The sequence below is a fragment of the Equus quagga genome, chromosome 5 (assembly GCF_021613505.1).
Source record: "Equus quagga isolate Etosha38 chromosome 5, UCLA_HA_Equagga_1.0, whole genome shotgun sequence".
Classification (NCBI taxonomy): domain Eukaryota; kingdom Metazoa; phylum Chordata; class Mammalia; order Perissodactyla; family Equidae; genus Equus; species Equus quagga.
The window spans coordinates 39,800,613-39,817,897 of NC_060271.1; the positions used below are offsets into that span (position 1 = coordinate 39,800,613).

At 51.1% G+C, this 17,285-nt stretch overlaps 1 non-coding gene across 1 annotated transcript; it reads right to left on the reverse strand.

Moving 5' to 3' along the window:
- Window positions 1-4,113: 4,113 nt before the first annotated feature.
- On the reverse strand, window positions 4,114-4,230 carry LOC124240507 (U5 spliceosomal RNA). Its single transcript, XR_006888898.1, has one exon. It is a non-coding gene; the product is annotated as a U5 spliceosomal RNA (small nuclear RNA).
- Window positions 4,231-17,285: the final 13,055 nt, after the last annotated feature.

Consider the following 17,285-nt stretch of genomic DNA (forward strand, 5'->3'; position numbering starts at 1 on the left):
GGGGGGAGGTGGTTGCTGCGGGTTAAGATCCCAATTTGAGAGATGAGGAACCGACCTCAGACAGTGAATAATTTGCCCAAGGCCACGTAGCCAGTGAGTGCCACTGAGTGCCAGCCGAGTGCCGGGCTGGAATGCAAACTCAGGCTCAGCCTCTCTCTGAGCCCCTACGTGGTTCCCTTTCTCTCCATACCTTTCCTCTGATGGCTTCTGAGAGATGGGATGGGGATAAAGCGTTTTCTCTTCTGCTCAGAGATGGCGTTGGCAGTGTCCGCTGTGAACCTCTGCGGTGCCTCCCATTGGGCCACCCTCGCAGAGAGGAAAGGCTGGCGGGCGCCAGCTGGGAGCAACCAGGCACTCATCCAGTGGGTCCTTCGCAGTCCAGTGGCACACTGGGAGGAGCTTTCTTAGCCTCTTGGCTAGACGCACAAAGAGGCTTTGTCAAGTTGCTTTCTCGGGGGCAGAAACCTGATATGGAAAATTTAATTGCACGCTACCCCGCGCTTCCCAGTAGCTGAAACGTTGGTTTGGAAACGCATTAACTCCCTGGAAGCCTACCCACACCGCATCCCCTCGGCTCCACCTGCGGCCTCTCAGCCCATCCTTTCCTCCTGCTGCGGGTGCAGCCACAGCTCGGCACAGGTGGACGACCCCGACAGCATCTGCCTCAGCTTCGCTCTTCCCTTCAGGAAGCTGCTCACGCTCAGCGCCCGTGCAGCCTGGAAGCAGGTGAAGAACACCGCTCCGGGCGGCCCTTCCCCCATGGGAGACGGAGCCAGCGGGCCATGCTCGCCTGGGCTGACCCTGGGGTGGACAATTCTGAGAGCCACTCTCTGCCATTCCTCAGACGGCCCCAGGGATCAGGGCCCCACTGCCACGTGGGGAAGGCGTCCGTAAGGCAGCCTGGGTTTGGTGGTCCCTCCCTCCGCTTTGCCCAGCGCCGTCTCCCACTCCTGTCCCTGGGATCTGCACTCCAGTTCCCGCCTGGGTCGGAGGCACCCACCACAGGCCCGCAGCGCCTCTGGACGACGTTCCCAGAGGAGGTTGGAATCTCCCAGAGGCATCGTCATGACTGGACGTTTGTGTCCCCCAGATTCGTATGTTGAAATCCAAACCCCGCCGTGATGGTGTTGGGAGGTGGGGCCTTCGGGAGGTGATTAGGTCGTGACGGGGGAGCCCTCCTGAATGGGGTCAGTACCCTAAGGAAGGAGACCCCCCAGAGCTTCCCCGCCCTTTTTCTGCCACGTGAGGACAGAGTGAGAAGACAGCGCCTGCACCCTGGAAGGGGGCTCTCACCAGAACCCGCCATGCCGGCACCCGATCTCGGACCTCCAGCCCCCAGATCTGTGAGACACACATTCCTGTTGCTTAGGAGCCCCCAGTCCATGATATTCTTATCGGAGCTCAAACACACTGGGACGGGCGTGTTCTCCGGGTGGAGGAGTGGAAGTCTGCAGGGGTGATAACGGACAAGAACACAGAGATTCATAGGCTCTTGGATGAAGAAGGAACCTTACGCTCTTCTGGCTTGTGTTGGTAATCTGCTTCAAGGGACCTGTGAAGCCCTGGAATGTGAAATGCACTTCCTCCTTTCTCACGAGGAGGTTCTGCAGCTCTCCCCGGAGTCTCGAAAGGCTGCCTGACTGTAAAAACCTTAAGAACAAGACAAGCTGCACTTTGGGTCTTGCTTTAGGGACCCCTCCCTGAGCAGCAGCAGCGGTCTGAGCTTCTGCGTCTGGTTAGGGGTCTGGCGATCGGGCGGATCACCCCTCTTGCTGTGGGACAGCTGTCGTCCCCGCAGAAGGGAGGTTCAGAGAGGGTGGGACCATAGCAGCTGCTGGGCCCTGGCCGAGCACACAGCCTCACCCTGAGCAAGCCACCTACCGTGACACTCCTGGGTCCTGGGAGCCTCTGTTGTAGACTTTGGCCAATGGAAGCCTCCGATAAATCATTTGGTTCAGGAAATGTTCATTGGGAATCTTCTAGCGGGCCATGCATCTGGCCTTGGGTGACAAAGGGGGAAAGGTTACATTTGATGAAGATCTGCTCTGTGCTTGGCACTTGCCCATCGGGTTCAGTTCTGTGAAGGCAGTGGTTCTATCTGTCTTGTCACCTCTGGATGGCCAGAGACTAGTACAATGCCTGGCACAGGGTAGATGTTCAAAGAATGCTTGCTGAATTGCATTTGTAGGCATTATGTCCTTTAATCCTCGTGTTTCAGTGAAACTTCTGAGGTTGCAAGTCACAGAAAACTTAATTATAACTGGCTTAAACAAAAGGAAAAGTATTGGTTCACATAACAGTATAGTCCAGTGGGAGCTTCAGGAATGGCTTGATCAAGGACTCAAGTGTTTCAGTAGGACTCATCTCTTAGCTCTGCTTCCTGTAGATTACCTTCCATCCTCAGACTGGCTACCCTTGTAGTAAAAAAATGGCCACAGTTATCACAAGCCTGATGCCCTCCTAAAAAGGCCAGCAGAGTCTGAGTCCCAGTGCTCCTATCCACAGAGCCGAGGTTCACTCTGATGGGACAGCCCATCCCTGAGCCAGTCACTGTGGTCAGGTGCGAGGGCTATGTTGGTCAGGTTAGGCCAGTCAGGCTACGTCCTCAGAGCTGGGCACGGAACCAACCTCAAACCACTGAACAGAGAATACTAGGAGAGGGGTTGCCCCCCAAAGGAAACTGGGGGTGCTCTTATCAGGAAGGAGGGGGAGTAGATGCTTGGCAGCAAATTGCAGGTCTTCGGTATTCCCTGCAAGGTTTCATTCCCATTTTACAGATGAGGAAAGTGGGGCCTCCGAGATGACGGGGCACTAGGCCAAAGTCACACAGTTTGTGGAGTCTGGGATGTGCTCCCAGGTCTGTCCAGCTTCCAAACTAGATGCTCCCACTACCGGCCCCAGTCATGGGGACACGTTTTGGACATAGCCGCTTACCTATTTGCCTAGAAGCTGCACCAATTTTTTCTGGGCAGGGACGTTGTTGCTTTTTCATCCAGGTGTCTCTCCCGGCAGGACAGGCCTGGGGAGTCTCCGAAGGGACGGACAGGACACATGGTGGACTGTACCTACCCCCAAGCCCATTTATCCGATGTGGCGTTCTCGGCCCCTCTATTGACCAAATCCCCTTTAGCAATCTTTTTGGCTGGGAAGGGGGAACAACACAGATACAGTGCCTGACCTCACGGAATGCACAGTCTAAAGGAGAGACGGAGGGATAAGAAACTGGACCGCAAGGGGCTGGCCCCGTGATGCAGTGGTTAAGTGCACACGTTCCACTTCTCAGCAGCCTGGGGTTCGCCCATTCGGATCCCGGGTGCGGACATGGCACCGTTCCGCAAGCCGTGCTGTGGTGGACGTCCCACACATAAAGTAGAGGAAGATGGGCATGATGTTAGCTCAGGGCCAGGCTTCCTCAGCAAAAAGAGGAGGATTGACAGCGTATGTTAGCTCAGGGCTGATCTTCCTCAAAAAAAAAAAAAAGAAAAACTGGAGAGCTAGACTGTGATGGGGGCTGTGGGAGCACCTCTAACCTCCACCGGAGAGGCGGGGACAGCTTCTTGGAGGAGGCGGAAACCCGCGAGCAATTGCAGCTTCCGACGGCTGCACTGTCGCTCAGCCGGTCGGGCTCGAGTGAGCGCAGGGCGCCCCTTCCGAGCTGGCCTGTCCCTCCCGGCTCTCCGTCGGGCCGGAGGACACGGCGCTCGCGCCACACGGCCCCGAGGTGGGCAGAGCCGCGCGCCGCGGGCAGGAGCGGGCCGGGGGTCGTCCGCACGGCCGCTTCCCACCCGTAGGCAGGCGGCAAACCGACTCCGCCCCCGGGGCTGGCTCGGCGCCGGGAGCCCACGGGTTGCGAGAGCAGCGGCGAGGCCGGGGCGGCCGTCACGAGCGCCGGGAGAGCGCGAGACCTGCGGAGCCCGCCCACGAGAGCGAGAAGGGACCGGAAGCGCGTACGCGGTCGAACGCAGAGAAATAAACCTCAGATCGTCGCGAGAACAGCTACGACAATCAGGCAAGAAAAAAGAAAATAGGAAAAAAAATACATGAAAGAAACAAACAACACAGAATCTAAGCGAGAGAATACTCAGGACTAGACTACCTTTAAACACGATTATTAGCCTTACTGAAAGCAAGGCCTCAAAAAATTGGCTAAAAACTCAGAATTGTTCCTCTCCACGGAAATCTTTAGTAAAAGGCGAAAGATTTATGCGATCTGAAGAGAAACTAGAGTATACCCGCCTTCTCCCGCACACATTCCTCGGGTAACTGTTACCCCTAACACTGTAATGGTGACTATTTACCCGAAAGAACTGGTGACTTCTGTCTTTTCCACAGACAATTCTGTGAGAACAGGCTTATTTTTGGGAAAAAATAGTTCGAAACAAAAAGGAGACTCTAGTCATCTTTATGTCGTAAATGGCCCTATGTGCAATGCATTGTGGGTATGCAAACGAGGTCTCGGCCGTCGCTCTCCGGTTTCCGGAAATACCTTAAATAGTCCCCTCGTTTTCCCGCTGGGATGGGGACTACCACCAGGGGGCAGAGTGGAGGCCAGACTCGCAGAATACAGACCTGAGCCTGGTCCAACCAGTAAAGTCTGTCTTATAATTCGCACTCCAAGTGAAAATTTCTTTTGGACTTAAATAAAATAAAATAATAAAATAAAAACAAAGTTGGAAAATAATTATCTTCATTCATTCGTTCAACACATACTTATTGAGCACCGCGTTAAACCCTGTGCTGGGCTCCAGGATCAGAGAGAAATCCCTAAAATGTCATCTTCAAGGCTCACGCTATGCCGTGGGTAAGCCAGGTGTGTGTGATGCGCACTGATAACAGAATGCTTGTGACATCTGCCCAGATTACAGGACCGGCATTGCAGGACGTGAGGCATCCAAGGCAGGAGGCACAGGGCTGACAGGGTAAGCAGTCAGATGGCCTTCAATGTCCAGCCAAGAGCTTGGACATCCCTTGAGGGTGCTGAGGAGGTACTGAAGAGTTTAAAAGAATAAGGTGATCAGATTGGTAGATTGGCATCACCCGAGTACCAGTTAGGGGTGCAGATTCTTGGGTCCCACTCCAGACCTACTGGAGCTGAAACCCTGCGGGGGATGCGGGGGGCGGGGCAGCAGCTGGGTTTTAACGAGTCCTCCAGGTGATTCTGAAGCAGGCTAGGCCAAGAACCACTGTTGGACCTCCATTCTGGTGAAAATGTGGCGACTATAGGAGACAAGAAGGTTTGGGGAGGTGAATTAGGAAGCTGAGCATTTAAGCCAGCAGAGCTACACGGTGGCCAGGAGGCGCAGGGCGCGGGCAAGGCCTGGGACAGGGTGGGAAGTGAGGAGAGAAAAAGGCTAGGTAGATATTTAGGGGATGGGGGCATACAGGGGGCGGTGCAGCCAGAGAAGCAGGTGAAGGAGCCTAGGAAGATGGCGGAGAGGCGGGAGGAAAACCAGGAGTGGGGCCACGCTGAAATCAAGGGCAGGAGAAGGGAGGGTGCTAACCGTCCACGAGAGGTCACGTACGCCGGGGACCGCAGAGGCCAGTGGCTGTCCTGGCAGGGAAGTCGCTGACCTTGGCCAGAGGGGTTTCCAGGGAGCGGGGGTGATGAAGCCCCACTGCGGGGCATTGATGAGGGAAGGAGTGGGGGTGCCGAGGGGACGCTCAAGACAAACCAGCCGGGCGGCATGTGAAGTTATAGGAGGCCTTGTCTTTCTTTGATATGAGGAAAGTGTCAAAGGGGTTTGACCATCGCTGGGGGAAGCAGTGCAGGGGAGAGCATGAAGATGCAGGAGGGGGGGAACATGCAAGAGCTAGGGGTAGGATGGGAAATGGGGTGGGGCCGGCTGACTCCCGGTAGAGGAAGGGCCCCAACTCCGTGAAGCGGGAGAGGAGGGGAGGGGGCTGCACGTGGTCGTCAACTCCAGTGATGCTGGTTGGTGGAGCGCCATCCTGCATGCTGTCGCTCTCGGCTGCGCCTTCCTCTCCCTCGATTTCCCATCATCTTCCTCAGCTCGGAAGACCCCGCCCTTTGCCCCAGCTGCTGAACTGCTGGAAAAATCGGAGGATTGAGCAAACCTCGGAGGAGGGCCTCAACATGTTCTCACATTTCTCTGATTGGCTCCATTTCCCACTCCCAAGATGTCCCTTTTAAACTTTCTCCCCTTACCTCGATGCTCCTGCTCCCTGACTCGCTCTCAGGCCAGGTCCTCCCAAGGGACTTCACTGAGAGAGCAGAAGCCCTTCCCGCCCCAAATCTACCAGCCTGCCGGTACCTGCCCCTGCTTCTGCCCTCCTCCGGTGGAAGGCTGACCCTCCACCTGGGTTTTGTGGCCCACCCCACAGAGACTCTGCCCCTCCCACGTGGCCCCCCGCGGCACCGTCTCCCTCCCCACCCGCTGGCTCATCCCCCTGGACCGACAGGTGGGCTTCCTATCTCCCCATGTGAAGGAGGGAGGGGACGGAAAGGGAACCCCAGACCCGATCACCCTTTCCTCTTATGGAGTGTAATGATCAACCACAACAAAGGAAAAAACTTTACTTTGTATTTCTCTTTTGGAAAAAAATCTGTCAGAAATTGCTTTATTAAAAACAAACTTAGGCCACTTCACACCTACTAGGATGGCTGAATAATCATAATCGTGATAAAAATAAAAAGAAAAATGGCAAGTATTGGCAAGGATGCGGAGAAATTGGAACCTTGCACCCTGTTGGTGGGACTGTCAATGGCGGAGCCGCTGTCTGAAACCGTTTGTTGCCTCCTCAAACAGTTAAACACAGAATTATCTTATGACCCAGCAGCTGCTCCCCTAAGTGTATGCCCCAGAGATCTGGGAACAGGGACTCCAACAGACACCTGTACTTGAATGTTCACAGTGACATTGTTCACAGCAACATTGTTCGCAAGACCCGAAAGGTGGAAACAACCCAAATGTCCATTGGTAGTGAATAGAGAAACACAACGTGGTATAGCTGTATAATGGAATATTATCCAGCCCTAAAAAGGAATGAGATCCTGGGGCTGGCCCCGTGGCTGAGTGCTTAAGTCCTTGCGCTCTGCTGTGGCGGCCCAGGGTTTTGCTGGTTCGGATCCTGGGCACGGACGTGGCACTGCTCGTCAGGCCATGCTGAGGCAGCATCCCACATACCACAACTAGAAGGACCCACAACTGAAAATACACAGCTATGTACCAGGGGGCTTTGGGGAGAAGAAGAAGAAAAAAGGAAGAAAATAGGCAACAGATGTTCGCTCAGGTGCCAATCTTTTTTGTTGTTGTTGGTGGTGAGAAAGATCTTTAAAAAAAAAAAAAACGAATGAGATTCTGACACATGCTACAACATGGACAATCTTGGAAACATCATACTAAGTGAAAAAAGCCAGACACAAAAAGATATATATTGGGGCCGGCCTGGTGGCGCAGCGGTTAAGTGCGCACGTTCTGCTTCAGTAGCCCGGGGTTCGCCAGTTCGGATCCCGGGTCCGGACATAGCACTGCTTGGTAAGCCATGCTGTGGTAGGCGTCCCACATATAAAGTAGAGGAAGATGGGCACGGATGTTAGCTCAGGGCCAGTCTTCCTCAGCAAAAAGAGGAGGACCGGCAGTCGTTAGCTCAGGGCTAATCTTCCTCAAAAAAAAAAAATTTTAAGTATACAATAAAATATCGTTAACCACAGGCACAATGTTGTACAGCAGGTCTCCAGAACTCGTTCATCTCACATAATTGAAATTTTATGCCCATTGAACACCTCTCAATTTCCCCCTTGCCCCAGTCCCTGGAAACCACCCTTCTACTCTCTGCTTCCATGAATTTGGCTACATTAGATACCTCACATAAGAGGATTCATGTAATATTCATTTTTCTGTAACTGACTTATTTCCCTTAGCATAATGTCCTCAAGGTTCAGCCATGTTGTCACATTTAGCAGGATTTCCTTCTTTTTTTTTTTTTAAAGATTTTTATTTTTTTTCCTTTTTCTCCCCAAAGCCCCCCAGTACATAGTTGTATATTCTTCGTTGTGGGTCCTTCTAGTTGTGGCATGTGGGATGCCGCCCCAGCGTGGCTTGACGAGCAGTGCCATGTCCGCGCCCAGGATTCGAACCAATGAAACACTGGCCTGCAGTGGAGCGTGCGAACTTAACCACTCGGCCACAGGGCCAGGCCCAGGATTTCCTTCTTTTTTAAGACTGACTAATATCCCATTGTATGGATATACCACATTTTCTTTATCTATTCATCCATCAATGGGCATTTGTGTTGTTTCCACATCTTGGCTATTGTGAATAATGCTGCAATGAACATGGTGGGGCACATGTCTCTTGATTTCAACTCTTGGGGTTAAGTATCCAGAAGTGGGATTGCTGGATCATATGGGAGTCCTGCTTTTTAATTTTTTAAGGAACCTCCATCCCATTTTCCACAGTGGTGGCACCATTTTACATTTCCATCAACAGAGTACAAAGGTTCCAATTTTTCCTCACCAACATTTATCTTTTGTCTTTTTGATAATAGCCATCCCAACAGGTATGAAGTGACATCTCATTGTGGTTTTGATCTGCATTTCCTTGATGATTAGTGATGCTGAGCACCCTTTCATGTACCTGTTGGCCATTGGTATGTCTTTGGAGAAATGTCTATTCAAGTCCTTTGCCCATTTTTGGATCTTTTTCTCTTTTTTTTTTGCCACTGAGTCTTAAGAGTTCCTTATACATTTTGGATACTGATCCCTTATCAGATAGATGGTTTGCAAATATTTTCTCCCATTTGTAAGTTGCCTTTTCCCCATTGACTGTTTCCTTTGCTGTGCAGAAACTTTTTAGTTCCATACAGCTCTCCTTGTCTACTTTTGCTTTTGTTGCCGGTGGAGCTGTCTGTCTTCTTACTCGTGTGTTTTAAGATCACAGTCCTCTATCAGATGTCTCTTTTGCAAATGTTTTCTTCCAGTCTGTGGCTTGTCTCCTCATTCTCTTGATGGTAATGTGTTTTTAATTTCAGATTCCACTTTTTCATTGCTGGTATATAGGAAAGCAATTGACTTTTGCATATTAACCTTGTATCTTACAACCTTGTTATAAAGGCTTTTCAGTTCCAGGGTTTTTTTGTTTCTTTGTTTGTTTTTGTCAATTCTTTTGGGTTTTCTACATAGATAATCATGTCATCTGTGAGCAAAGTTTTATTTCTTCCTTCACAATCTATATACCTTTTATTTCCTTTTCTTGTCTTATTGCACTAGCCAAGACTCGCAGCACAATGTTAAAAAGCAGTGGTGAGAGGGGACATCCTTGCCTTGGTCCTGATCTTAGTGGGAAAGCTTTGTGTCTTACCATTAAATGTGATGTTAGCTATTGTTTTTTTAATAGCTGTTCTTTATCAAGTTGAGGAAGTTCCCCTCCATTCCTAGTTTTATATTATATTCCTAGTTTTATATTATAAAAACTCCTGAGAGTTTTTATAATGAACGAATGTTGGATTTTGATGTCACTGTAGTTCTTATGAACATTAAAAGGATAATAAAGGAATATTATGAATAACTGTATGGTCACAAATTTAATAACCTAGATTAAGGGGATCTATTCCTTGAAAGACACAATCTGCCAAACTCACACAAGAAGAAATACACAATGTGAACAGGCCTATATCTATTAAACAAATTCAATCAATAATTAATAACCTTCCAAAACAGAGAGCACAAAGCCCAGATGAGTTCACTGGTGACTTCTACCAAACATTTAAGGAACAAATTATACTTACTCTCTACAATCTCCTTCAGAGATTGCTTCAGAGGATAGAAGCAGAGAGAATTCTTCCTAACTCGCTCTATGAGGTTAGAATTATCCTAATACCAAAACCAGACAAAGACATTACAAGAAAAGAAAACTACAGACAAATATCTCTCATGAACATAGCTGCAAAAATCCTCAAGAAAATGTTAGCAAATTGAATCCATTAACATATAAAAAGAATTATACACCACAACCAAGTGGGATTTATCCCAGGTATGCAAGGATGGTTCAATATTCAAAAATTAATTAATGTAATCCATCACATCAACAATACATCATCACATCAACAGCTAAAGAAGAAAATCACTTCATCATATCAATAGTTGCAGAAAAAGCACTTGAACAGAGATGTGAAGTACCTCACTCAAGCTCACACAGCCAACAACTGGTTGAGAAAATGGGCTATTGGGAAAGCACACTACTGGCACAAAAATCACAGATGACAATCCTCAGAAAAAGAGACCCAAAACAGACCCTGGTATATATAAGAATTTGATTTTAAAAATAAATATGGCACCAAAAGTCTGTGGGGAATGGACGGTTTGCTCAGTGAACAAACTGGGGCAACTATTTAACAGTTTTGACAAACATTAAGTTCTAGTTTTCCCTGAACCAAACACAAAATAAAAACCCCCAAAAGATTCACGAGTTAAATACGTAAATTCCATGCCTATGTAAATGCACACGAACATATAAGAAAATACAGACAAATATCTGATCTTGAGAGAACATTCTAAGCCAAAAGGATGTATAAACATATTTGATATATATGTTTTTTTAAAGATTTTATTTTTTCCTCTTTCTCCCCAAAGCCCCCCGGTACACAGTTGTGTATTCTTCGCTGTGGGTCCCTCTAGTTGTGGCACGTGGGACGCTGCCCCGGTGTGGCCCGATGAGCAGCGCCATGTCCGTGTCCAGGACTCGAGCCAACGAAACACTGGGCCGCCTGCAGCGGAGCGCGCGAAGTTAACCACTCAGCCACGGGGCCAGCCCCCATATTTGATATTTTTAAATTTTTATTTTTATTCTTCTCCCCAAAGCCCCCCAGTACATAGCTGTATGTCCTAGCTGTGAGTGCCTCTGGTTGTGTGACATTTTTAAATTCTGTATGTTAAAAATAATAAAGCAAAAATGTGAAAATCAAACTAGAAACAAACTTGCAATAAATATACCAAGGGGTTAATACTGTACTCTATAAAAAGCACTTACAAATTAATAAGATAAAAACTAAAGCTGCAATAGAAAATAATTGACCATAGAGAAGAATGATTTCCAGAAGAAATATGCTTATTTGATAAACATGTGCAAACACGTTTTGCCTTACCAGTATTTAGAGGAATCCACATATAAGCAACTCTGAAATGCCACATCTCATCCTTTAAATCAACAAATACCCCTTAAAAAATTATAATACTCAGACATGGCCATGGTCTAGTGAAATAGGAACTCAGATACTGCAGGTAGAAATAAAAATGAGTACAATCTACAAATGACTAGAGCCTTAAAAGAGTATTTTAAAAGTTCATATACTTCCAGTCAACAATTTCACATTTGGGAGTATATTCTAAGGAAATAGATATGTAGAAAAATATTTGTGTGCAAAAAGTGAACTTTTTATAAGGAAAGTAAAATCTGGAAACTATATGAACATCTAGCAATAGACAATTAGCTAAATTGTGGTAACTCAATGAAATGGAATATTTTGAAGCCATTAAAATATTTTTCTCCAGGGGCCGGCCCCGTGGCCAAGTGATTAAGTTCATGTGCTCCGCTTCGGTGGCCCAGGGTTTTGCCAGTTCGGATCCTGGGCGCAGACATGGCACTGCTCATCAGGCTGTCCCACATGCCACAACTACAAGGACCCACAACTAAAATATACAACTATGTACTGGGGGGATTTGGGGAGAAAAAGCAATAAAAAAAATTCTTTTTCCTCCAAAGACTGTATAATGACATATGAATACGTTTACAATTAATTAAGTAAAAAGAAAGATATAAAAGTATAAAGATATTCCGATTAGGTAGGAAAAAAGATGTATGTGCATATAAAAGGCTTGAGAGTAAATATTGAAATATTAACGGTGATAAACAATTTATTCTCAATGATAAACAAGAATTATTTCTATAATCAGAAAAAGAAGGCTGCTTGAGGTTGAAAAAACTTATGTCTCCCCAAAGACAGTGAGGGGCAGAGTTGGGGGGCAGCGTAGAGCATAAGTCAAAGGTGTGAATAACGATCAGTGGGCCAGCCCGTGTTGTCTGCTCAGAGAGGAACCCAGAAAGCAATAGCGACAATTTTAGGGAACAGAAAGCAGGTTTGATCAGCCAAGGACGAACTGAGAGAAGAGCTGTGAGCTCAGTGCTGGTCTGAGCCCTTGAAACAAATCCTACATGGGGGCCTTCCTGGGGAGATGGTGTCGCGGTGGGGGAGGGCCTCAGGGAGCCCAGAGCTGAGACCTTGGCCGGTCCAGTCGTGGGTGCCGCGTCCAGCACCTCGGACAGGGGCCACCCTCGGATCAAGGCACATCCTCATGCTTCCCGGGCCAGCCGACAGCCGACAGCCGGGAAGGGTTTTAGGTCTGGAGTCGGGGCAGGAGAGGACCTGGTTCCCCCACCACGCTTGGCCCAGCCTAGACAGAAGCGAGGGGCTCCACTGCCCGCAGGGGAGGGGCGGGGAAAGAAGGGAAGAGCCGAGGGGACAGCAGGGGCACCATAAGGGGAAGCCGAGGCCAGAGCAGGTGAGAGGACAGAGTCCCTGAGCCACCAAACGCCCGGTCCTCTCCAGAGACGTCCCCTTTCCAAGCGCATCCCCGACCAGCTTCCACGCTCTCTCGAGCTTCCTTCGCCCCACAGCGCTCCGAGCCGGAACCTGGACCAGGACACCCCCTCAGTCCGCCCTCCCACAGGCCAGCTGCAGGTAGTTAGATGCAGCCCTCGCCCCAGGCGGCCCCTAAATCGCCGGCGTAACTCAAGTCTCTGGCCTGAACGTTGCGCAGCCGGGTGTGGGCGCCCCGGGCTGGCGGGCGCGCTCCTTCCTCCGCTCTCGCGCTCGGTCGGGCGCCCCGCTGCGCTTCTCCTACTTGAGCTTAGCCGACTGGGCATCCCGGAGAAGGCGGTTTCCTTCACCTCCTCTGCGTCCCCATTCCCCGCCCCCCCTCCAACTCCCACCTACTAACCCGGTTAACTCTCCATCATCCACTGGTCAGAGTGGGCAAAACAAAAACCTCGGGGAATTTAAATCATGTCGCCTTTGTTGGCGAGGGCACATCTGACTACAGTAGATTTACTTTCCTATTTATATTTGGTTTAGCGATGAATAAGAGAATTCCTCTGCGTTTCTCAGAAGATGCTTCAAGAGGGAATAAGATCTAATACCGGGGGGCTGGCCCAGTGGCGCAGCGGTTAAGTTTGCACGATCTGCTTCTCCGTGGTCCCGGGTTCGCCGGCCCGGATCCCGGGTGCAGACATGGCACCGCTTGGCAAAAGCCATGCTGTGGTAGGCGTCCCACATATAAAGTGGAGGAAGATGGGCATGGATGTTAGCTCAGGGCCAGCCTTCCTCAGCAAAAAGAGGAGGATTGGCAGCAGATGTTAGCTCAGGGCTAATCTTCCTCAAAAAAAAAAAAAAAAAGAGCTAATACTGGAATTACCACATCAATGTTAACTGTCAAGTTGTCTTAACTCCTTTAAACAACCCTAGGAGTTTGGCATTATCACTACCATCCTCACTTTACAAATGAGGACACTGAGGCACAGAGCACTGACGGCCCACAGCTGGTAAGTGGCAGAGCCTGGTTTTGAACCCAGGAGTCTGTCTTCAGAGTCCATGCCCCTAACCATAACACTATACTGCCTCATTCACAATCTAATGATTCCCATTTACTGAGCCCCTCCCGTGGGCCAAGGGCTTTACACATATCCTTTCCCTATATTGTCACATCTCAATGTGATAAATGCTATCATTTGGGGTTTGCAGATGAAAAGATATAACCTGGCCAGAGCCACCACCGTGGATAGATTCCCGGGCCCATAACCCCTGCTGGCTCCCGTGTGGGATCCTGACTTTCCCATGAATCCTTGCTGTAGAGAATGGCACAGGTGAATCAAAGCTGAAACTCCTCCACATTCACATAAAACTTAAAAATAATCTAAAAGGTTTCACTTCTGCTTCTTCTGTCCCTAAGTCCCTGGGGGGCACGATGGACAAAGTCGCTCCTCTTGGGCTCTCCAGCCGCAGCCCAATCCAGTGGAGCACTGGAATGGGAGTCTGGACCCACAGTTTCCAGTCCCAGGCCTGCCTATAATTTGCAGGGCGGCCTAGGGCAAACTTTCCTGCTCCTCGTTGGGCCTCAGGCTCCCCATTTGTGAAGGGGGTCGGGCCTGTGAGGTCGTGTACAGCCTCCTGTCTCTCCCTCCCCCCTCCCGTGGCCATCTTCTCTGACGTCGTGGGCCGCCTGCACACCACTGCAGCTGGCGCAGACGCTCAACAACCTGTGGGCCTGAGGGCGGGGCCTGAGCCTGAGCGCGGGTCAGGGGCCGGGCTAGGGGACTGGGTGGGGCTGAAGCTCGGTTCGGAGGCGGGGCTGAAGGCGGGGCCCGGGGCCCGGGCTGGGCTGGGGACCAAAGCCTCAGCAGCACCTCCTGCCTGCTCTGTCCTCTCGCAGGTGGAGACGATAGGGGATGCGTACACGTCGGTGAGCGGGCTGCCTGAGCGAACCCGGGAAAGACATGCCGACAAGATCACCAGGACCTGGATCAGGACCTGGACCTGGTGGCCGCCGTGTCCCACAGGCCACGCGAGAGGCTGGAGCTGACGGCGGGCATCCACACCCGTGGGGCGGAGGGCGAGGGCCTGGGGCGCGAGGTGGGGAACGCTGGCAGGCGGCTTTCCTGACAGTGTAAGAGACATTGGTGCCAACACTCCCCGAGGTGCTCGGAGGTCTGGGGCCCTTCGCTCGGACCCCAGCCAGCCCGCCTCACATCCCGGCTCGGACCGCGCGGCCCTGCCTCCTTCCCGCGGGCCCGCACCTGCCCCGCAGCCGCCGCGCCTCGCTCCTCCCCGCCTCCGGCTGCTCCTGCGGTCCTTAGATTTCAGCGGTGGAAGAACCACTTTAAGTCACGTGCTATGGACCCCCGGGAAGTTTATTTCTCCTCTGAGCCGCAGTCTGCTCTTCTGGGATAAAAATGCCCGATCCACAGGTCTGATGTTGAGATTAGACGAGAAAAGTCGTCCAAAGCTCCCAGCAGAGTCTCAGGCAGAGCAGACCCTCAGTCCACGGCAGGGGTGCCCACGGCTCCCCGGGTCGTTCTCTGGCTTGACCTGCCCACTCCCACCCACCACTCGCTTGCCCCCCAGCTCTCCCCCCTGCCCTAAGCTGCGTGGCCCTGTCTTCCTCTCCGGGGAGACAGAACTTAAACACAAGCAGGCAGTCTCCATCCGCCTTCTCACCCGCTCTGCCTATTCTGATCTGCGCTGCCGCTACTGCCAGAAAAATCTCTCCTGAGACCCCTTTTGCCCCCGGGGGCTTCCACATGCGCACCCAGCAAACCCCAGCCTTCTCCTCCATCCGGCCTCTTCACTGCGAATGTGTGGCACCGTGTGCCCTTCCCCAAACCAGCCTGCTCCAGGTCCTGCCTGCTCCCTCTGCTCTCCCCTCTCATAATGCCCCTCCTGTGCCTCTCTCATATTTAAATTCCACCCTTCCCCTGAAGCTCAGCTCAATGCCTCCTCCTCCAGGAAGCCTTCCTTGGCACTGCAGCTGAGGTGGTCTTTTTCATGAACCGTGTTTGGCAATGGAGCATCAGCTCAACCACAAGCCACACCTGCACGAAAGACGGTGCCTGTGAGATTGCATTTCAAGGGGAAATCAAGGTCAAGGTGAGGGTTTGCTGTGGGCAAAAAGCAAGACCTACGTTGACTGTGGGGTCCTCATCTTTGATAGAGAATTCTGCTGGAAGGTTCTAGAAGCATTTGGGGGTCATTTGAAGGGTACACCCTCATACTTTGACTTCTTCCTTGGTTTTCTTACCCCAGGGGTTGGAGCTAATTCTTTTTCAGAAGGGAGTTGTCAAGCTGTCGCCTCGCTCTGCTGTTCCACAGTCCTCTGTAACCTGTGGAGTATGTCGTGGGATCCCAGTGGAACCTCCATTTCTATCAACGCCCTCCAGCCGGCACCACCAGGGGCACAGCCGGGTTGAACAGGCTGGGTTTCCTCCTCGCTGCAGAGGATGAGAAAGCACCCCATGGGGACAGGGGCGTTTCAGTAGGAGAGTGTAGAAAAGACTTAGAGGACTCAGGCTTAACTTGGGTGATTTGGGGGAAAGTCTAAGGAAGTGGGGCTTTGCTCTGGGTTGGGTGCTGTCAGAGAGCAGGGACGAGTCAATGATTCCGTATCTCAACACATTTTCTCTGTAGGGAGGGAGACCGAAGCGAGGCCAAAGCTATAACTGGTGAAGAAATAGCAGTCACTCATGAGCTAGGAGAGGGGATGTTTGTATTTGCGGCTTGGACAATATTCCTGCTTTGTCTGTGTTCAGACATGATTACAGGGGATCTTTTTGGTGTTGAGCCACGTGGTCACAGAGTGGCCTTGTCTGACGCTGATGTTCCGTGACATTATGTTCAACAGGAGAGCACCAGAGCCCAGCCGTGAGTGCCCAGTCAGCTCCTGAAGGTCGGGGGCCACATTTCTCTTTCTCAGCCATGATTCCTTCTCTTGTCATCCACCCTGGTTGGCTCAGCCTATGTGCCTACAAAACCCAGCCAGGGCAGCCCAGAAAACTAGGTTGGATTAATAACACAAGACAAGAACAGTTGGGATGGACAGTTGGCTGCACACATAGTAACAGGTTACCCAGACGAATCTAGAAGACTCTGGGATCATTTGTGGCCCTGGATCGTCCATGCCATCCCTTCCCGTGCTTGGTGGGGACCTCTGAGAGGCCGCTGTGGGTCATTCATTGGTTCCATGAATGTTTCCTGAGCGTCTGCCCTGTTCTGATCCATGAGGTACCCCAGGGAGTGGGAGACGTGGTCTTGCCCCCAGGAAGCAGTCCGATGCTTCTCCTCCCAGAAGCTGACGGAATGGGCAGTCACTGAGTCGGTCAGTGTGGCCTTTGTCCCCCCTCTCAGGGCATAGGGAAGATGAAAACGTACTGGCTCCTTGGGAACAACCAATACGGCGTCCAGGATGACAGCCTCATGTCACTGGAGGCCAGCCCAAGCCCAGATTCAAGCCCCTCAGGCCCACCCAGCCCCTGGTCAGCGGGTAAGGAGAGGAGGCAGGGGGATCAGGAGGGAGAGGGGCTGGAAGCAACTGCCGCCAAGAAAGGGGCAGAGAGTGGGAGGAACGGAAGCTCCTTTGGACATTAGAGTGCAGAGGGTGCCAATGTCACTACAAGACATACTCTGACCCTGGGCTTGGAGAAGAAAGTGGGGAGGAGAAGGTGGGCACCATTTATAGGTACCATGGTTCTACCAAATAGTAATGGAAACCCAGTTCAAGC